General features: G+C 40.5%; 1 pseudogene; it reads right to left on the bottom strand.

Annotated features, from left to right (window-relative positions):
* Window positions 1-11,111: 11,111 nt before the first annotated feature.
* On the bottom strand, window positions 11,112-16,599 carry LOC147436473 (uncharacterized; annotated as a pseudogene).
* Between the last annotated feature and the right edge of the window lie 6,228 nt (window positions 16,600-22,827).

Below are 22,827 nucleotides of genomic sequence, written 5' to 3'. Positions count from 1 at the left end.
ACAGTGATGCCAATTGAAGATACAATTCCCACATGGAATGTACTACCTTGGCAAGAGGGGCTTAGCAAGAAAGATATCCTTGCAGTGCGCATAAGGCAACTAGAGAGAAGACCTGGAGACATTGAGGCTGCAAAAGAACGACTCAAAAATGCAAGGCTGAAAAACAAGGACTACTTTGATAAGTGACATCGGCTAAGGAGCAAAGCAATTGACAAAGGTGACTGGGTTTTAATATATGATAGTAGCCTTGATAACCAGCATACAGTCATGCGTAAATTCTCAAAAGAGGGTTTGGACCGTATGTTGTAAAGCATGTGCATGAAAATGCTACTTACAGCTTGTCTAAACTAGATGGTACAGAAGTAAAGATTCTTATTGCAGGAAAAAGGATCAAAATGTTTAAGAAAAGAGGAGACAATGATCCAGAAAATGTTGATGAGGAGAAAGAGCAAACCACAGGTGAAGATCAAAGTGAAGATGAAGCTTTGGAATCATCTAGTGAAGAAGAAAGCAAAGAAGATGTACAAGAGGGATGATCTTACAAAGAGAGAATGAAGCACATACTGGAGGATGTGCAGGTTTAGAGGGGGTGGATGTCGTGCTGTAACACGTACATAGTGGGAACGCATGCTACAAGATCTATCTTGTAACTTTTTAGATACGTAATTATATTTCCTATAATGTACATATGCATATCTAAGTATAATAATAAGCTTTATATCTCATCCTGTTATTTATCTCAAGGGTAACATATTTCTACTTTATCGTGAAAAAGTACTATGGAATAAGCGTCAATAGCTCCGCCTCTTTAACTTGGGGCAAAAAACATTGATTCCTTATTTCTACTATCTCATTATCATCTCACACCCTAGTTAGATCCTATATCTAGGATAAATTTCAATATATATATATTCTATGTATTTTTCATATTTTTCTTATATTTCTTTTTAAATAGCTACTAGGAAGGAATCAAATCCTAGTGGGACACTAGGTGGCATGATTTTCAAAGATACACTTATTTTAATGCATTATTACAAGCATGATTACAAAAATTTGTCAAGGAGCAATGTCATGCTTTCATATGGCATGAGGTGTCCATTGGAATCAAATAAAAGTCTAGGCTAAGGGGACCACAAGAAGACTTTTGCTGCCAAAACTGTACCCTATTTTGATGATTTTTTAACACAAGGTTCTAATCCGAATTGGAAAAAGTATATAAAATGGGAGTCGTAGCTACTCTGCTGAATTTTTTACTTATAATTTTTACTTTTTTATTTGGAGCCACGGTTGAGGAGATATGATCAAAATACTGAACCCCAATCTCCCCACTTCATGCAGGGACAGCTCATTTCCAATTTTTCCAGTGTCTGTTCACACTGGCTCTTCTCTTCTTGTGTAAACCCTTGGGGGTTCTCTTCACCTATAAAAGGGGACCTCTTCTTCCTTGAAAACCATTCAAACCATTGATGAGAGGAATTCATGAGGGAGTGAGTAGTAATGCCTAATTGTACTTAGCCATTAACATAAGTCTAAGCCTACCCTTTATCCTAGAGGAAGACTAGCCATTCTTGTAAGCTATCATTGGAAGATCAAATCTAATCGAAGAAGGTCTTGGACTTGGTGTATCAATCAAAGTTGAATTCTTTCCTCTTCTTCTCTCTCCATCATAATGGTGAACAATTCTCGAAGAGTTTGTCAAGTAAGATATGTTTTACTTTGGTATTTTGTTGGTTTTTTGTTGTTTTTTTTTTCCATCTCTAATCCAACCGTATATCTGTAATCCAACATATATCTCTAATTTCATCTCCCTCTCTAACCAAACCAATCTCTCTCACTCTAGAAATTCATTCTCTCTACAAATTATAGGTTCTCCTTGCTACATGTATATCTCTCCCCGCAGTATCCTTATTGCCTATGAGCAAGAATAGGGCTTGGAAGGGAAACTTCTCATCTTTTCACTTCTCTCATGTCTACATTTCTCACATACTATCCTAGATGAATAATCCACCTGATGAGAATTTCTATCGCTTCCACTCTGTGTGATCTATTAGAATTAACGTATGGATTAGTCGTAAAATACACTTTCAACAAAGTATAGTGTTTCTCTTTGGCCTAGAAAGGCTCAATAAAATACTTCTTTCACCGGATCCCAGCATACTACCTCTTATAGACTATAAATTTTCTTTTGACGTAAGTGTATTTATCTTGCTATGAACCAAGAGGATTTGTATACACAATTAATTTCAATCACTAGACAAAATATATATATTATGGTAAGCACAAAACTATCCAAAGAACAATACGTAGTCTATTTGGTCCGCAAAGATTGAACGCCATTAACTCATCTATTAACCCTTTCATATTACTCATGATACGATATAACCATAGCCTTGATGTTTTCATCTTTGTGTTGTTTTAATATTCTCTTTTGTGTTCTTTCTTTGAGTGTGTGAGTGTAAGGAGAAAGAGTGGAGATTCTTTGATTGCACTTCCTTCCAAACTCTAAACTTCATGGCATCTATGGTTTAACTCCTTCATATAGTTTTTAGATTTCTCTCACAAACTCTCACAACCAAAAGCCCGACGCTTTCCTGAAAAGACCGCAAATTTCTTGACAACATACCCAAATCCAAGGAAAGAGATAATTAGGCTTGATCTTAATTAGCCTACTCCCAAAGGGTTATGATACAATTTAGTGCTTAGAGAGAGAGCACTAAATCTAGGTAGGGATCTAACTAATGTAATTAGGAGATACTAATTACTTACAAGCTTTGATACCATGTTTAAGACTATGGTGGATAGACCAACGAAGCATTCATCATAATAAGAGATAAATAATAAATAGCAATAAGTATTAGAGAGAATGTGCTGAATGTAAAGGAAATAAACTTTCTTGATTGATTAGATTTGGATAGAGAATTACAAGTTAAGCATGGTGGCCTTATATAGTCTAAGAATGGAAGGATGTAATTAAAATGTTGGAAAGTGATATGCATCACATGTGGAAAAGGTCAAATAGCTTGTTGGCCACACCAAATAGCAGGTGACTATAATTGTGTAGCATGCGTGCATATTAAAGAAGCAGGTGTAAGGCTTATAGGATCCATAGGAAAAAGTATGACTATGTACATAAATGGTGCATGCTTGGCTCAAGGGTTTGTTCTCACTGTGACTGCAAGCTACATGCTTAGCTAAAAAAAATGTACCCTTCCATCCACAAAAATACATATGTAAGGTGCGAATTAAGAAAGCCCATTTGACCATAATGTGTGCTTGTAGACAAAATAGAACAAAACCACCCCAGTATTTTTGGGCTAGTATAGGTAATCTCAGTTTATACGATTACTATGTATATAATAATTTTCTTAGTAAAACTTTACCAACATTGAAGTGAGCAACTTGAAGTGAGAAGCATTAATACATCAACTATTGAATAAGAGTGGTCTTTGCAATTGTTTGGAGGTGATAACAACATACAAGTGCCCACCTAGCCAAGGTGCCCGTTGGGTCAGCCGGCCAAAGTTTTGATGTGGTCACATTATTTTTCCGATGTTTAATACATCAAACCCTGTAAAAGCCTAATGACAATCATCTATGTCAAGTCTAAGTCAAAGATGTAATTTTTCCAATGATGTATGTAAAGGTCCATGAGAAGTTGGCCGGCGGCCACTTTAGAAAGCCCTAGGTATATAATACATTAAGGTTAGTGGGAAAGGAGATTATTTTTTTGAAGATAAGTGACTATTGTTGTACGCATAGGGAGCGACCTCTTGGCTCCAACTTGTAATCATCGCTATTGTGGCTACGATAATACAAATTCAGTTTTGTTTATTGCATTGTGTTCTTCTTACTTTGCTCTTTCATTCAAGTGGAAGCATTCAAGATTCAGTGTAGGTATCAAACGCAACCGTTGTGGCCTTAAATCGCTGTTTTGAGTGTTTACATGCGTATTTTATGTTGTTTTGACCCTAGGAGAGGCTTTAGGGACCCAAAAACGACCCTTTAGGATCATCCATTTACTGTTTTTGCGTACTTTGGGACGAACGATCGATCCGTGTACCCATCCAGAATGCTGTGACAGTGATAGGATATGCTCTTGATAGTCCCCTATAGCTTCCCTTCAAGTTTCGTGCGAATCCGATATGATTTGTAGGGTAAACAGGCGTGATGACTGTAGAGCTATGTAGAAGGACATAGGCAGATTACTTGGCTTTAGTGGGTTTGATTTGCTTGTAGAGTTAGTAGTTGCATCTCTTCGAGTTCACTTCATTAGGATTGACACCCTAGTGAGTTTCCATGCCTCATCCGAGTCGCTTCCCTAGTATTGATATTTATGTTGATGCCTGAAGGCTATGCTATGGATGTCCGTCGTGGCGACCCGTAAACAACAATTTTCAATCTAACATGCATAGGCCATCAGCCATGAAATAAGAGTGTTCGTGTGTAGATAATTTAATGTCCTCGGGCCCCCATACATTTACCTCCTTTCTCAATCCCCTGCTACATTGCCAATTTGAAAATTTCCACCATTATATGCTTTCAAGCTTTAGCTCAAGTCTTTTTACTAGATTGTCACAAAAAGCGATGACAACCAAGAAAGATGGTGAAGATGTATTTGAGAAGATAGAAATACAATGTCGCTAGATGGCTATTGGGAAGCCCGCGCCAGAGGATGGGTTTTAAGAACATGTATGGTGTTGCTCACCCTCTGTGCTTGAACCCATTATCCTACATAAAATTATAGAAGTTGGTCATGCTTCTATTGGCTATGCCAACATAACTCCAAAGCAAAAGGGAACTCCTTATCTTCAACACTTGACAAATGGACCAATAGCTTCAAACCATCTTGCATTGCTTTCAAGCTTTAGCTCAAGTCTTTTTACTATATTGTCACTAAAAGTGATGACAACCAAGAAAGATGGTGGAGTTTTATTCGAGAAGATAGACATACAATGTCGCTAGATGGATGTTGGATGGGTTCCAGAACATGGTATGGTGTTGATCACCCGCTTTGCTTGGACCCATTATCCTACATGGAAATTATTGGAGAAGTTGGTTGTGGCTATGCCAGCAAAACCACAAAGCAGAAGGGCACTCCTTATCTTCAACACTTGTCAAATGGACCAATAACTTTAAACCATCTTGCATTGCTAGCACCCTAGGGTTGTTACATTCAAGAGTAGAGAGGGCCTACTATAAAAAATAACATGATGCAAGCCCTAAAACAACAGCTCTGCATACCTCAAAAATCAGCACTTGCACATAGTCGAAGCTTTATATATGATTTGAGAGAGAGCGAGGGAGCACATGTAGATGCATCTACTAGAGCAGAGTGCTACACCGACATGGCAAGAGAGGAGAGATGAGAAGAGAGAAGAAGGACAGAAACACTGAGTGCAATCTCTCCCTATGCAAAAGTGGGCATTTTCCTCTTGCATGTATTTATTTATTGATTTCTTGAATGCTCAAAATGATTACAGATTGTCCGCTCGGACATAAGGTGACCATGGCTCATAAAGAGTACTTTAATAATAAAAATATTCATAAATGTACTATCCTCTCGCATAGTCCATTGACCGCTTATGCTTTTTCCACCAGTAAGTTGTAATAAATAAATATATTCTTTAAAAATAATGGCTAAAATTGTGTCAAAAGTATCATGGTACATAATAAAAAGTCATAAACTTAAACAACATTTGCTTATGTCTATTGTCATCTACATACTACATATTCTAGTGTCCCATACCATGATAATAGATAGTATATGTCATATCCTAAAGTATCAAGATATCATTGGTCACACTCATCGTTCAGTAAACCAATTCTAAAAAATTTCAACTCCAATTCCATACACAATATTGACGATCAATCATCATAAACCAATTCCAAATTCAACTCAAATTTCAAATCCAAAATCACTTCCATTACATGCCCGTGCAACAAAATCATATTAGGGACAGTGGTGGCCAGCCACCGCAACATGAGTTTGTGATTGGTGTTGCCTAAATCGGCGAATCAACACCAATGGGACATGCTACCTATATCGACAAATCTACACTTGTGCTACTTAAATCGATGAATCTGCACTGATATTGTTTAAATTAGTGAATACATGTTGTTAGTTGGCGTGTTGCCTAAATCGGCGAATCTACAGTCGTGTTGCCTAAATTAGGGTGGATCTGCACGGATAACTGGTGTTTCCTAAATTGGTGAATCTACACCAGGATGAGCATTTACACATTGCTTAAATTGGAAAATCTGTGTGTACATGACCAATGGACTAGGCAAGGCATAAAAGACAACACATATATTACCTGTTTGATACCATAGTGAAATAGGTTTGAATAGTGAAGTATGCACAATTTATTGCCGAATCACCCGAGATCATGTGAGTAGCTTCATAGCTTAATGATTAATCATGTCAAGAGATTGATTTGATAGCTCATAAGATAATGCAGTGAAGTAAAAGAGTCCCGTCTATCCAGGGGTATTCTTCTTTCTTACAGATTTACGTGGGTGTGGGCCCTTAGGTGCATCTGCAAGGAGAGTCACTTACAAGAATGTGCATTTATCAAGTGAGAGCATAAATTTGGGGGATTTTTGTATCAGAAGATGTTGTAAGAGGTGGTGCAAAATCTTGAGCTTAAGATAATGAAAGTAGAATCTGGAGATTCTAGGGACTACATCCAATTAAGAAGATAATTAAGTAAGGCAGGCATAGGGAAGTCTTGTGAGATACAAGAATATCCTTGCAGTGTGTGAGTAAGTTTGAGCACGATGTCGAGGGATATGTGTTCGAAACGTGAGCCGAGAAGGCACCGGGCCTCTTGCTGTAGGAGGTGTGAGGGAGAATAAGAAAAACTGATGCATATGGCTTTGGAAATCACCATAGTCTTCAATTAATCAATTCAAGCTGTCAGTACAATGTAATTGGTAGCCAAGGAGGGCTGTTAGCAGCACCGTCACTCGGATCAGATGAAAATTAAGAGTTTAAGCTCCCTTTTTACAAAATTAACCGGGCTGTTAACGACACCTGCGCTTAAGATGATGATTAATCAACCTTCCGGACTAATGTCGGTGAAGAAAATTTTTGCCTATCGCTTTGTCGTAGCTACGACTTGCTCTTGGATTATGCAAATTTTAATTTAAGTTCACTGTGTCGATCATCATGCTTCAATTATTGCCAATAGTTCTGCAACTTCTTGCTTCAATTTTCCTTATGGGATCTGCAAACTAACTTTCTGTAGAATACTCTGATCACCTCTATCGTACGCCTCATCCTTAATTGGGAGAAATATTGAGAGAGATTTGCAAAATTCCTTCTTCTCTTTCTTGTTCCTCCCTTGCATCATGCAAGCCCTTCTGTGCCGTGGCTTTCCCAACACATGAGAGAGAGCCGTTCGTTTTCCTCTTCAACACGAGAGTGTGAGAGAGAGCCCTTTGCTTTGGTTCTCAAGCGAGAGAGAGAGAGAGAGAGAGAGAGAGAGAGAGAGAGAGAGAGAGAGAGAGAGAGAGAGAGAGAGAGAGAGAGAGAGAGAGAGAGAGAGAGAGAGAGAGAGAGAGAGAGGGTGAGAGCCCTTGTTTTGCTTACCCTTCTCCAACACTCGTTGATGCTCCTCAATTCCCTGCTTTTCCTCTAACTGTTCTTGCTAATCTCCCCTTGTTGATGCCCTACTCCTCCCTCCTTTGCTTGCTTTACTAGTCAAGGACAAAAGCGAGAGAGAGAGAGCTTTGCTTGTCGAAACGTGAGCCAGCCCTGGGAGGTGTGAAAGAGACATTGAAAGCTCTGGCAGTCACCGTAATCATCATCTAATTGAGTAAATCTTTAGGTACAACTTGGTCGATAGTCAAGGCAGGCTGTTAGCAGCACCGTCACTTGGATCAGCTGAAATTAAAGCTCCCTTTTAACAAATTTAACAAGGTTGTTAACGACATTGAGACTTAACAGAATGTTTATTCGATCTCTAGATGATGACAACAATGGTTTTTTCCTCCATGTAGCTCTTCCTGCTTCAATTTTCCTTATGAGCTTTGCACGAGAGAAAGAGAGAGTGCCTCCTTTGCTTCCTTGCTTACCGAGGATGCGAGAGAGGAAAAGAGACCGGCTCCTTTGATTCTCCCCCCTTCTTCCCTCCGTCAGGCCTTGCCAAGCTCCCCTCTTCCTTCTCCTCCTCGCCTTCACCGGAGTTCTCCCTTCCTTCTCCTTGTTCGAGCTTCCCCCTTTCAAGAGAGCCTTCAATTCTCCTCCTCGAGGTCGAGATAGAGATAGAGATAGAGAGAGAGAGAGAGAGAGAGAGAGAGAGAGAGAGAGAGAGAGAGAGAGAGAGAGAGAGAGAGCAATGCTTGCCTCCTTCTTTGCTTCTTCTTCTTCACCTTGATGCCTCTCCAATCCCTTGCTCTCCCCGCTTCAACACGATGATTCCCTCCTAATTTTCTTCCCCCACCACGCTAAAAAATCCCATTCTTTTTCTCATTGATGCCCTAAAATAGGCCCCACCACACAGTCACACGGTGCCGTGTGACTAACGTGGCGTGGGAGCCCCATCAATGATGTGGCAGGCCCAGACGATGAACTGCATGAAAACAAGCAAAACCGGGGCCGAATAGGTTCGCTTTCACCTGCTAAGAAACTTTTGTTTCACAGCCACGCTCATCCAATGCTCATGGCACCCGACGTGAGCTGTTTTCCCCTGCTTGCACTCGTGCTCGATAACGCCATGCCATTTCACTCTTTTTTTTCTACTTTTCGCACTTACCCTTTATTCTTTAAGTGGCCACTTGGGCGACCACTAGTGGTGGGCACCCTTTTTGGGCGGCCGGCCCCCTTAAGCTCTTTTTAACAAAAAACACCACATTTGGCCTACATACCAACCGAGGCACCGGCAAGCACAAAATTTTTCTCTAACATCCCCTGACTAGCAATATCACCATGAATTTTGCTGCCCACTCTAGTGTGTTGAATGCCGCCAGAGCCTTCAAGATGCAAGTATAAGTGATTGCATTTGGTGAAAGACCTTCCCTCACATTTGGTTAAAACAGCTCGGTGCTTCTAAGCCGCAGTCCTTTTTGGCATAATCCACAATTAATGAGCTCCAAGAAATGGAAATTTTGGACTTTGAAGGCTCATCAAACTTAATGTACTTCCATACGAGCACCACACAGATCCCTCCCGGCTAATAACTGTCGCCAATTTGAAATTGCCATAACTTGCCCGTCCGGATTCTGTTTGTCGTGCTATCACTTCCTATGGCCTTCATACGCTGCATAGAACATACACATCACCTGGCAAGGCTCCAAAACCCTCAGTTGGCACACAGACTGAGCTGACTAGCCTGGTACAGAACCGGTCCTCGGTAAATCTTTAATGGCCAGTATCTTGGCAACTGAAACTCCGATCGTGGATGTGGAAAGACCAAAGCACTCTGCAAAGTGAGCACTCCAGGCCCATGCATTCATTTCATCTCTGTCCCGTCGGCTGCAGTTGCCCAATCCGGTACGGATCTGCATCAACTTAAACTTCAACCTGCCATAACTTTTGCACTGTAGCATGTCAAGGACTGCAGTTCTAGATCATAAACTCCCATTTGTGCTCACTTCAAGCATACTCCTTTTTTTAAAAGCAAAATTAAGGCATATGTTGGCCCTTTAAAGCCGCATCTGACATACATTCAGCATCAAACTTGGCATGTTACCAAGCTCCGAACATTGTTCGTTAATCAAGTAAGATTCAAATAAGCTCGACGTGCATTTTTTGGCATCTTTCTTAGCATGGGAGTGGAGCTACATGACATCCACCCCCTCTGAACTTCCACAGCCTCTGGTCTGTGCCAACTGCACTTTAATTCTTCATCTTCTATAGGTACTTAAGCTCTTTGACATCATCAGACTCACATAATTGGTAAACATATGAGAAAGAATATAAGGCTTATACCCTATCATCAATGTTCTAGCTTAATCATTAGGTAGCTGCCCATCAAAAATCTTTGAACCGTATCTGTTGTATCTCCAAAGCATTCAATTATGGAAACATATTTAGTGAACCCCGCCAGACTCAAGTGCTCTAGTTAACGATGCACATGGCTTGACCATTAAGCTCGCTTTAGGGAACCCTGTTAAGATCAAGTATGCCTTACTCTGTCTGCACACGGAATGACCGTCAAGTCCTTTACTTCAAGTTCTGGTAGCAAAACCAACCCAAAATATGTAAAGATACTTTATTAATTGTCCAATGATTTTAACTGGAAGTTAGCCATGTAATCTTATTGAATGCATAACCAAAATCTCTTCTAACTTAGCATAATCTAGAAACCAAAATCTTGTATCATGCAATCTGCTACAACAGACATCTGGTATCCTTTGCATCTACAACTTGCACTTCAGTAGCCCCCATGATCAAATGGGATAATAAGGAATTTCTCACACAGTGGAGCATCATAATATCCACATGAGCATACATCTCGTGTATCAATCAACATCAAGCATTTTTGGTGCAAATATGCGATCCCTGGTTCAAATAGCACGCAATTACTATGCATACTTAGCAGTATTCTTCCATATTGAATCTGCATGAGAATATCCTTAGAATCTCATGGATCAAACACCATTGAGATCACATAGCATTGATGGGATCCGCAATATACTAGAGCTTCACCTAAAGCATAGTGCAGCACCCACATCTCGTAAACTTTTGACAACTTAAGCTCGTTACCAGCAAGCATTAAAGAATTCTGACTCCCTTTTACTGGTAGCCACACTGACATAAGCATCAATGGGAATAGCATCCAAATCCAACCACATTTGGCACATTGTCCAAACAAATGAAAAACCCTGTGCACCTTATGCAGTATCAGAGATGATTTACCATCATCACCCCCTCTAGATTCATAGCCATCACAAAAAGTCTTGGGAGTCTCTGGACCTATATCATCAAAGCAATTTTTACCTATTGGGGTTACATCTTGATCATTCAAAACAGCTTCAACCTATAAATATTCATGCATAGCATCCTTGGGAAAATCACCCTTGGAAGTCTCAACATTCATCAAAACTGTAGGAGTTATCTCCTCATGCAGCCCATGTACAAGCATAGATGTAAAATCCTTGTGGATAACCTATTCACAATCAGTATGATCTAGGCAACATTCATACTCATATATATCATCCTTTGCTTCCTCATCTGCATCCATGTTACTTAGCAATACATCATAGCACTGCAAAGGTTCATCTAGCACCCCCTCTGAAGAGGTACACACATCAGAAAGCTCTTTTGTATTGTCATAATCATCTCCTTCAGATCTAGACAACAAATCATCGATTATAGCATCTTCTTCTGTGATAACAGTATCTGAAAACATATTATTAGTAGCAATCATAGGTTCATTGACATCCTCAGGTGCATCTTGTGCTGAGTCCACAATCTTGGTTGCTTCATCAGCTACTGTGTATATAATAGCTTTGTTTATGCACTCATCTGCAGCAAACATGCTGTCCTTCTTGGCTATAGTGCTGATAGTTTTAGAATATCCTATAGAGGCTCATCTGCTTGATGAACTCCCTCAGAATAACCCATGTCAAGGTCAATAGCTTGTCAACCACTTGTTGTACAGTCTATGTCTTACTGAAACCATTATTGAAGGTAGCGTCCATGCTAGCAATCTTTGAAAAAATTCATATAAGTCTCTTTCGGCATGAAATTCATCGTTTACCTTTCTTCGTTGCTCAAGATATGCTCCTTTGAAACTAAATCTTCTACTTTTAATTCCGTATTCTCTTTGGCTTTGCTTCTCACAGAAATATGCTCCCAGAATTGATCGTAATTAAGGATCTGCATCTGATTCCCTTCACCTTTACTATAGACAACCTGGCTTCGCTCAGTAATCTCCTATATTTCCCAATCTAGAATCCTTGAGCTTTTGTAAATAAATTGCTCTACAAAATAGTCCCACCGTGTGGAATATGCCTCTGCCAGTTCTTGTACCTGTCTTTTAAAATCTGAGTTTACAACCTCTTCAAAAGATGCAATCATCCGATTTTTTGGAAAATTTTGGCTCTTCATCTCGGCTTCATAACATGCAATAAAACCTTCTGGATCATATCCTTGAAAATTATGATACTGCTCCCATACAACATCAAGTGCTAGCTCTTCAACATCATCAATCTGCTTCTTTATCTGCATGGCTTTTGCTTCCTGTAGACATCCGTGAACTAATTCCATCATTTTTGGAAAATCTGTAACTGCTAGATTTTTATCAAATCCATTTGAATTGAAATCGCCAATAAACTGCTTTCATTGTTATGGTATCTCCATCTTTACCTCCCATCCCGGCTCGTTCACGTCGGGTTCACCAAAGATGTCAGGGGATATGTATTTGAAACGTGAGCCGGGCACGCGCCGACAGGTCTCTAGCTGTGGGAGGTGTGAAAGAGAGAGAACAACAGACACTAAAAGCTCTGGCAGTCACGATAATCATCAATTAATTGAGTAAATATTTAGGTACAACTTGATCGATAGCCAAGGCGGGTTATTAGCAGCACCGTCACTCGAATCAACTAAAAATTAGGAGTTTAAGCTCCCTTTTACAAATTTAACTGGGCCATTAACGACAACGATACTTAACAGAATGTTTAATCAATCTCTAGATGATGACAACGATGGTTTTTTCCTCCATGTAGCTCTTCCTGCTTCAATTTTCCTTATGAGCTCTGCAAATTAACTCTTTGTAGAATTCTTTGATCGCCTTTGTCGTCTGTCTCATGCTTAATTGAGAGAAATCTGCAAGAATCCCCATCGTGCTCGTTCTTCAACTCCTTCAGAGATGCTCACTTTTACTCCTTCACTTTCCCTTAATGGATCTGCCAAACTCGCCAATAGCTTAGGGTTTTATAGTCATCCAAGCTCTCCCTAGCTTAGCTTCGAGAATGAGATCAAAAGAGAGAGAGGCTTTAGCTTCCTTGTGTTATGCTTCACTGGCTTCAAGCCTTGAGCTTAATATCCAGAGTTGAGAGAGAAAAAGCCTTTAGCTTTCTTGCTTATGTCCGAGAGAAAGAGAGAGTGCCCCTTTCTTGCGGACTCCTTGCTCCCCTCTTCTCTATCTTATGCACGAGAGAAAGAGAGAGTGCCTCCTTTGCTTCCTTGCTTATCGAGGACGAGAGAGAGGAAGAGAGACCGGCTCCTTTGATTCTCCCCCCTTATTCCCTTCATCACGCCTTGCCAAGCTCCCCTCTTCCTTCTGCTCCTCACCTTCACCAGAGTTCTCCCTTCCTTCTCCTTGTTCGAGCTTCCCCCTTTCAAGAGAGCCTTCAATTCTCCTCCTCGAGGGAGAGAAAGAGAGGGGGAGAGAGAGAGCAATCCTTGCCTCTTGCTTTGCTTCTTCTTCTTCACCTTGATGCCTCTCCAATCCCTTGCTCTCCCCGCTTCAACACGATGATGCCCTCCTAATTTTCTTACCCCACCACGCTCAAAAATCCCATTCTTTTTCTCGTTGATGCCCTAAAATAGGCCCCATCACGCAGTCACGGTGCCATGACTGATGTGGCGTGGGAGCCCCATCAATGACGTGGCAGGCCCAGACGATGAACTACATGAAAACAAGCAAAACCGGGGCCGAATAGGTTCGCTTTCACCTGCTAAGTAACTTTCATTTCACAGCCACGCTCATCCGATGCTCATGGCGCCCGATGCGAGCTATTTTCCCTTGCTTGCGCTCGAGCTCGTTAATGCCATGCCATTTCACTCTTTTGTTTTCTACTTTTCCCACTTACCCTTTATTCTTTAAGTGGGCGGCCCCTTGGGTGGCCACTAGTGGCGGGCATCCTTTTTGGGCGGCCGGCCCCCTTAAGCTCTTTTTAACAAAAAGCACCACATTTGGCTTACATGACAACCAAGGCACCGGCAAAGCACAAAATTTTTCTCTAGCATCCCCTGACTAGCATAATCAACGTGAATTCTACTACCCACTCTAGTGTGTTGAATGCCGCCACAGCCTTCAAGATGCAAGTATAAGTGATTGCATTTGGTGAAAGACCCTCCCTCACATTTGGTTAAAACAGCTCGGGGCTTCTAAGCCGCAACCCTTTTTGGCATAATCTGCAATTAATGAGCTCCAAGAAACAAAAATTTTGGACTTTGAAGGCTCACCAAACTTAATGTACTTCTGTACGAGCACCACACAGATCCCTCCCGCGGCTAATAATTGTTGTCAATTTGAAATTGCCATAACTTGCCCGTCCAGATTCTGTTTGTCGTGCTGTCACTTCCTATGGCCTTCATATGCTGCATAGAACATACACATCACATACACATCACCTGGAAAGGCTCCAAAACCCTTAGTTGGCACACCAACCGAGCTGACCAGGCTGGTATAGAACTGGCCCCCGAGGAATCTTTAATGGCCAATATCTTGGCAACCAAAACTTCGATCGCGGATCTGAAAAGACCAATGCACTCCACAAAGTGAGCATTCCAGGCCCATGCATTCATTTCATCTTTGCCCCATCAGCTGCAGTTGCCCAATCCGGTTACGGATCTGCATCAACTTAAACTTTAACCTGCCATAACTTTTGCACCGTAGCTCCAATCGACGAGCCGTAAAGACAGGCTGATAGAGCACTTCAAGCACTGCAGTTCTAGATCATAAACTCCCATCTGTGCTCACTTCAAGCATACTCATTTTTAGAAGAATTAAGGCATATGTTGGCCCTTTAAAGCCGCATCTGACATACATTCAACATTAAACTTGGCATGTTACCAAGCCCCGAACATTTGGCATTAATCAAGTAAGATTCAAATAAGCTCGGCGTGCATTTTTCTGGCATCTTTCTTAGCATGGGAGCCGAGCTGCACGACATCGAAAGACTTACAGGTTTTGGTGATAATTCCAAGTGACTTTAACTCATATTTTTAGCTTCGCCTCCAAATGTATCTCTCAAAGACAAAGCAGTAAAGGTTATTTCTTGTTAAAATCAATCAAGGATTTAAGTACAAATTGAACATATGACGCTTTGAAAGCGCTTAATGACAAAATTGATGCGAAGCTAGGGTTGTTATTTAGTAGTATTAATAATAGTGAAAGTGGGTAATTTTAAGTACCTACAAGTGTATAATAAAAGAGCTATCTAAATATGCAAAATGGTTTAAAAAGTTGGGAGTGTCATTGATTATTGGACTGTATGAAAGCAATACTTAGTTCATACAAGAATTGCAAATGAAACACTAATCATCATACTGGTAGTTAGGGACCATTGCACTTTATCTTCTTGCTCTTTTTAGTATAAAAAAGGTCTGCTCCAAGACAAAAATTATTATGAAATTTTAATGTTTTATAGTTTGGAGAATTTTCAAATGATCTAATGCATGAAAAGATTAAAGTCTTGTGAGGGCTTTAAAACTTTTATGTGGTTGCTAAAAAAAATGTGGTTGTTCCCAGGTCTCTAGCTGAAGTAAAAACATAAAGCTTACAAATATTCATATTTCTTTGTAAAACCCTAAAGCTCTCTTAATGTGAGACTTGAAGTATACTCAAGATGCTAGAGTTTCATCCCACAAACATCAAGATATGGATTATCATATACAGAGTTATCCACCTCCATAACCGTCTGAGACACCCTATGAGAAATCCCCCTCCACACCAACCAATAATCCAAGACTAATACCAAGAGCACCAATAGCCAAAAAAAAAAACCAAGGCATCTCCCATTACATCAACTCAAATCAAAGCATAAAACAAAGTATCATCAACATACTTCACTTCCAAGAGATCCTGGGTGTGGTGATACATAGGGGAAGACAACTATAAATCTCTAATGTGAGGGATCTTATTGTTTTTAGAAATGAAAAAATACCGTTCACAAAGAATGAGCAAAAGGAGCCAATGAACAACCGGTCTAATAGGTCTCAAGGAGTGGAGTGCTTGTCGACAAAACTTCCCAATAGTTGTTTTGTTGGAAAGATGTCTAGAAATTTCAAGAAAAACAAAAAGATTAAGACATTCAAGTTTATTCCATCAATCTACTTTGTACAACTTTTAGGCTGTAATCACAATGTCAAGATGAACAAAAATCTTAAAGAAAAAAAAGGGCATTGATGAACTACATGCATGAATAGCTATCACCAATGTACTTCTCTTAATAGTTGGGAAAGAGTTCATCGACAAGAGCATTTTGCTTATTGTATCCTTGGCGACCACCCAATGAAATCAGTCTTTGACTATCTAGTGCAGAGCCTATTAGGCCACCAATGCTGAAGTTTGGTCTCAATTCCTACAATAATTTTATCATGTTTCCGATGATTGCTACAACACATTATTTACCAAACTTCTCCTTGTAGTACTTTAAGTTATCAACTCCTTTTGTGTTTGCATTTGGATTCAAGAAAAAGGATGCAGCTTGACCTGTAAGTATCTCCATGCTTGTGAATCGAAACTTTAATCATGACAAACCGGAAACAAGTTACTTTTTGATGCATCGATATCCTTCTCTAGATGTTAAGACTGTGTCTAAGGTCACATACGTGTGAATCAAGGGTTTAGCTGCTCTTTTTCCTACCATCAACGTTCTTTGTGCAATAGTGTTGTGATGGTGGATGTAGTGGACGAAATTCATTTACGTTGTCGAGGGATTTGTATTTGAAAGGTGAGTCGGGAAGGCGCGGGGCTTTTGGTTGTCAGAGGTGCGAGGAAGAGAGTTGCAACAGACATAATTAATGGAGACAGAGCTCAAAACAGACAGCTTGGTCCAAATTCCGAAGCTTGATAACTCAAAACTAATATTTAACAGTATCCCTGCTTAATCAAATGTTAATGGAGGAGTTTCTGCCCCTTACAAGGTTTAACTTGTCTTAATCTAGGTGTTGATTAAGAAAATCAAACTTCAATGACGTTGATAACGTCCAATTCGATGAAAACATTTATTGATTGGATTGTCGAGCTTGTTTTGACAAAGTTCTTCTCCTTCTTCATTCTTCCTCTGCTGCTTCAAGGTTGAGAAAGAGAAATTGATCTTCTCTTTGGCTATGGCTATGGGAGCTTAGCTTCGGCTTCAAATGGGCTTAGGAGGGTTTGATTAGGAGTTTGGCTTATGAGGGCTTAGAATGGAATTCGAATGGCTTATGAGGATTTGATTACAATTGGTTTAGCAAGGTTTGGATTAGAGCGGCTTAGGAGTTTAGATTAGAGATGGCTTTGGAAGTTTAGCTTAAGATTAGGCTTAGGATTATAATGGCTAAGGAGTTTCAGCTTGTACAAGTGAGAAGAAGAGCGGTTTATAATGGATCAAGGAGGTTTGGATTAAGCGGATTATGAAGCTTTGGTTTAAAGAGCTTAAGATCTCTGGCTTTTTTCCCTGGGAGAGAAGAGAGAAAAATGAAAAAGAGAGCCCCTCAATGAGAGCCGCCTCCTCTTTATAATAGCCGTCCATGGGCTGCATGGGAAAGTGCCTCTTCTATTTTCGGCCAACCCATTAGCGATATTGCTAATGGGCACGACTCCTTGATGATGTGGCATGGCTAGGATGGACCTGCGTGAAACCTGGCGATGGCGGGGCCGAACTGAAGCGCCAAGAGCTTCTGAGCGTCATTCGCTTCTTCGACGATGCCATCCGAGTGATGCCCTGCTTCTCGTGAGCCTCTTTCTCTTCCCTGCGCCCTTGCTGGTTGCCGCCCTCGCCATCCCCTCTTTTTTTTTCTTCCTTTTTCCCACTTAAGCCCTATTTTGTTTACAATGGGCGGACTATTTAGTTGGCCCTTGAGCGGCCTTTGAGCGCATTGTGGGTGTGTATACTGGCTAAGACGTTGCCCTATTAAATATTCAAAGCTTATCAAGATCTTAATGTGCTTTCATGACGATATCACATTTAGTATACACATCGGCCAAGCATTGCCTAGCAACTCATTTTTCTCCAGCAATCCACAGTAGTATTGGCCTTTCCTTGCATTTAGCATGTATATTGGCCAACTTGAAAATACATTGCTAGTGAAGATGGTCTTCGATTGCCACCATTTTGGCATATATATTGACCAAGGCATTGCATTTGGCTCCGACGGCCCCTATGGTTTGAATAAATGAATCTGAACTTCTATTAGCCAACCATATATACAATTCGATTGAAGCATTGGCTATCAATGCACTATAAGAGATGAGCTTTTGAAGATGATACCATTTCCCAGAACCTGGCTGAGGCTAGAAAATTACCAGATGAACAACTGACCGAGGTGTCCAGAGTGGTACGGAAGTGGCCCCCGATCGAAACTTAAACTGTCCATATCTTGACAACCGGAACTCCGATTGACGAATTGAAAAGACCGACATACTCCTCAAAGTGAGCACTTCAGGCCCATGCATTCATATAATCTTTGACACTTTATCAGCCGTTTCCCAATCTGATACGGATCTGCTACTGACTCAACTTCAAACTGACATAACTTCCTATCTGTAGCTCCTATTGAGGAACCATAAAGACAAGCCTGTAGAGCACTTCAAGTACTACAACTCTGATGAATAAAATCCCAGCTATGACCACTTCAAGCATACTCTCTATTAGCATTACCAAGACATCTTTTGGCCCTTTGAGCCGCATCTGGCATACTTTTAACTTAAAATTGGCTTGTTAGCAAGCCCTTATTACTGCTAAGTAATCATGTAGGATTCAAATAAACCTGATTGGCATCCCTTTGCTCATTTTCTTGTCATGGAAGCAGAGCTACATGACATCCACCCCCTCTAAACCTGCACAGCCTTCGGCCTGTGCCAATTGCACTTAATCAGCTTCATCAAAAACATCATCAGACATATCATCTGATGCATATATAACATTATCCTCTGGAGGTGGATCTGGATTAAAATCTTCAAGAACAATCTTGCCTTTTTGCTTCTTGAATATTTTGATCCACTTTCCTACAATAGGCACCTTGAGTGTAGTGCCATCAAGTTCACATAATTGATATGTTGCATTATCAAAAACATGTAGCACCATATATGGTCCAAACCACCGTTTAACCATTTTCGGCATAGCAGTATATTGATTCTCCAAGCTATTGTCATAAACAAGTAACCAATCACCATCTTTGATAGCATGTGGTTGTAGTCTGTGCTTTCCATCAAATGCTTCCTTATTCTTCAACCTTGCCTCCTTAAACTTCTCTTTAGCCTATTCAATATCTTCTTCACGCCCCTCAAGATGGCGAATACGTAGAGCAAGCAAGTCTTCTATTGACATACCTTCTTCCCATGCATTATGGTCCAAGTCATAACTGCTTCCTCTACAGGCATAATGGGTTTTTGCCCATGCATCAATTCAAACGGCATAAAATCTGTAACAGAACTGTGTGTAGTGTGATCAACCCATAAAGCAAATGGCAAGTGTTTAGGCCAATCACCAATATGCCCTTCACACGCCTTTGCTAAAGCTTTAACAATAGGCAAATGTCCTCTTTCACTTTTCCCATTACCTTCTGGATTATATGCTATAGTGAGAGCGAGTTTAATGCCCATACGAGCAAAATACTCTCGAGTTTCATCTGCTTCCAACTCTCCTCTATCTACAGTGATCCTACCAAGACATCCATACCTCGAGATAACATCTTCAAGCAAGAACTTGCATACTGAACTGGTAGCTTTGGTACGCAAAGCTCTGCCTTCAACCTGATTTTGTAAGATCTTCTCTCGCAAGAACAATATACCTCATCTGCCACACTCCTACTGGCATTGTAATAAGGTCCACCACCCACTTGTAGTGCATAGCCAGTGGATAGGTGAGATGCAATCCATCTCTATGTCGCACATTAGAATATTGTTGACATATTCAACATGTTTCCACAAATTGAACCACATCTTTATACATACCTTTCCACCAATATCAGTCTTTAATCTTGACAAAAGTTGCCCAGACTCCTCTGTGTCTAGTCCATAGACTTTCATGAAATTCTTTGATAACCTGCTGTTGAGTTTCTTTATCACAAATAACCCATTGTGGTACGCCTCTTGGGCTTTTTGGTTGCTTCCACAAATGTCCATCCTTCAAAAAATAGCCATAGGCCTTTTTCCTGATCCTCTTGTAATATTGGTCACTCCATCCTTCTTGTCTAGTGAGAGTACTTATGTAGCGACCAATCATAAGCCACTCTCTGTCATAGAAAGCTTCAAAAAACACTTCAAGAACATGAGCAATATTACCACAATTGGCATGTAGATAAGAAGACGTGTAGAACTGCAAGCCAACATCATCACTTGTGGTTAGCATCTCTTCTTGATCTTCAAACCTGGCTCTTGATAACATATCTGCAAGAGGCTTATCTCTACCTGCAATATGACAAAATTCAGGGTTAAGAGACTTAATATAGGCTATCCACCATAGCATGGCAATGTCCGGAGTAGAGCAGTTTGCAATCATCCCTATCAATGGCAAGCAATCTGTTTCTATCACGATAGAAGCTCTAATAAAGCATTCTTTATCAGATCTTAGAGCAGTAGCAACACCCCAAAGTTCCCTCTTAACCTGTGGATAACCTTGTTGATGAGCATTGAGCACCTTGGCTCCGAATCTAACTGCATACCTGTGTCCTTCTGCATCATCTTGACCTATAGCCCATCCAATACCTGCCGGGCTAGTGTCAACTATTAAAATAACTGGCCTTCCACATTTGTAGTCAACTTTTCTCAAGGTTGGAGCCTCCAGAAGCATCTTCTTTAATTTCCTGATAGCTTGTGTGTGAACTTCTTCCCAAACAAACCTTTTACCTTTCCTTAGCAATTGATACAACACCTCTACAACATGAGCAAAGTGTGACAACCAAATAAAATAGAACACACACACACCCAAGAATCGACGAACTTCAGTAACCAAAGAGCATGTTTCCTTCATCTTTTGGATAGCTTCAACTTTTGCTGGACTCGGCCTTCTACCCTCAAGACTGCACATATGTCCCACAATTAAGACCTCCTTAGCACCAAAAGTTGATTTTTGACCTAAAAGTGTTAAGTTAAATTCTTCAAGCCCAGATAAAATAGCATCACAATCAGAAATATGTTGAGCAACAAAATGCCAGCACCCCCTCTAATCTTTTACCTCGTCTTTGGATCCTTCTTCACATCCTTTAATTGGTAGATCTCAATGAAAGGCATAGTAACATGTGGGATAAAATCCCTTAATACTTTATTCATGCCGTTCATCATATGAGCTACAGAATTAGTAGCACCCTGTGGTACAGTGCACATCCTTACCAAACCAAGAGGAGTACGCATTGTAGTAAGATCCCTGCTCTGCAAATCTAACTGGAATTACCATATCCGGAGGAATAAAGATCACCCATGGAGTAAATAGATTTACCTGCAAAGGCCTCAGCAAATTCATCCACAATTGGGCTAGTACCCACATTGCGGATTGTTACCTTATTAACCGGTTGCATATCCTAAATGAACCTTAATGTACCATTTTCCTTTGGAATAGTAAAACATCGATTAGAATATGGTGCACATGATGGCTCCAAAATTCCCATTTGAATCTTTTCATTAAGCAAATTGATAAGCTATGGCAAGTGAGCTTTAGGAACTGGCATAGGACGTAAGCTCCATGGCTTGTGAGCAATAGTGAATATAACCATAGGTGAATCAACACTTGGATCCACAACCATCTTCTCCAACCTTCAGTTGCTGCAATGTCTCCTTAGTAAATTTATGCCCTATATTCTTTGCATTCATGAGTATAGGCTGTCGAGAATCTTCTTTGATCACCTCATCACTTCCTTCTAGTAGCGGTGTAGCCACTGGCCTCACTTTCTTTGCAACAGTCTTGTATTTTGTCTCTACCTGTGCTTCAACTGCTTTACCTGAATCATCCTCAATATGAAAAAGTGCTTCATATATACCTAACTCATCATACATGTCCATTGAGTGGACCTTAAACACTTCAGTTCCGCTTTGTAACTTGTGTTGCTTGATCTCCTCAAGCTCTGACATAGTATCTACATAAGATACCTCTTCAAAGATTCCTGAAATCACATCATCTGATTCAAGCACATCACATCCCTGCAATTCACTTTGGATACCTGAAACATACTGTCTTTCCCACTTTGGCAAATCATTAAATTTTCTGAAAGATACTGAACCTTCAGATGTTAACCCCAAAAACCCTGAAGAGGAAGCTTCTCTTTGCGAGAACTTCTCCTCACTTGTACCACCATAGTCTCGCTTTATAGTGGCACTCTGAGAAAATCCTATGCAAACTTGTGTTCTTTAAACTTCTTGCATATCTTTGGCAATGGATGATCACGTAAACTATCCTTGAACCTGGCATGGTCAACACATACAATCAAGAATTGAACTGCTTTCTTACCATCTCCGGCTTCGAACCCTGGCATAGGCTGAGCCATCATCCAGCACCTTGGTTTCCATCCGCACAGCCGTAATATAGGGTTTCCCCAAAATTAATGGATAAGAGGAATGCTCCTGTATAAAGAAATTTTACTCATCACAGACATCCCCTACAGTTACCTTAACATTTGCACATGCACCATAGAGGTCACCTGGAAGCATGTTGGCAGCTCGAATCTGCCAACCATAGTCCACATCAATAGGCCATTTCTCCTTTTTGTGCAAGATTTTTTCCATCAAATATATCTCCGATCCCTGATCTATTAGTGCTAAGAACGGTTCTTCAATGTCGCCAAGCTTCACAACAGTTTCGGTTGTTACCCTTGCCCAATGAGTCCTTGAAAATTGACTCCTTGGTATACTTTCATTATCTTCATCTTCATTAAAATGAACATGCCTTACCTCTAGTACAGTTGGGTTTGACACCACCACAGACCTTGACTCTTCTTCTTCAAGATCTGCCAAA

This window comes from Adiantum capillus-veneris, chromosome 18 (genome assembly GCF_014529385.1).
Source record: "Adiantum capillus-veneris isolate H3 chromosome 18, ASM1452938v2, whole genome shotgun sequence".
Classification (NCBI taxonomy): Eukaryota; Viridiplantae; Streptophyta; class Polypodiopsida; order Polypodiales; family Pteridaceae; genus Adiantum; species Adiantum capillus-veneris.
Note: the sequence above shows the minus strand (reverse complement) of the source record. Positions and strands in the feature narration are given on the sequence as shown.